The sequence below is a fragment of the Frankliniella occidentalis genome, unplaced genomic scaffold, assembly GCF_000697945.3.
Source record: "Frankliniella occidentalis isolate FOCC.00 unplaced genomic scaffold, Focc_3.1 Scaffold224, whole genome shotgun sequence".
In the NCBI taxonomy this organism is placed as follows: domain Eukaryota; kingdom Metazoa; phylum Arthropoda; class Insecta; order Thysanoptera; family Thripidae; genus Frankliniella; species Frankliniella occidentalis.
The window spans coordinates 156,365-156,866 of NW_026267350.1; positions in this window are offsets into that span (position 1 = coordinate 156,365).

The following is a 502-nucleotide window of genomic DNA, read 5'->3' on the forward strand; positions in this document are numbered from 1 at the left end:
GGGGGGGCTCCAATGACTCCAGCGGTGGGAAGGGGCTGGCGCGGCCGACTCAGAGCAAGTTAATCCAAGTTACATGATCTGATTGTGCCGATTGTGCTTCCTTTGGACGTAAATTGTGCTCATCCTGTTGGTGTTACCTGTTTTGCCCTAGCTTCTCCATCTCACAGCCAGGGAAGAAGAGGTTCATTTGGGCAATCCGTATCAGCCAATACATCCTATTCTCACAAATCCTATAACAAACACTTAGGAAATGTGCATTCATCATCGACACAGAAAATCCATGTGTCAGCTAGAGGTAGACGAGGTAGGTTTGTTTTTGCTTCTCAAACGCAGTGTTGAAACACCTCTCAGAAACAAGCTGACTCCTCTTCTGACTGTTATTGTGCTCATCCTGTTGGTGTTATACCTCTTGTAGCATCTCCATCTCACGCAGAGGGAAGAGCTCCGTCTGAGAAATCTCCTGATACATCTCTTCTTCAACCGAGGAGACATGCTCCTTCTT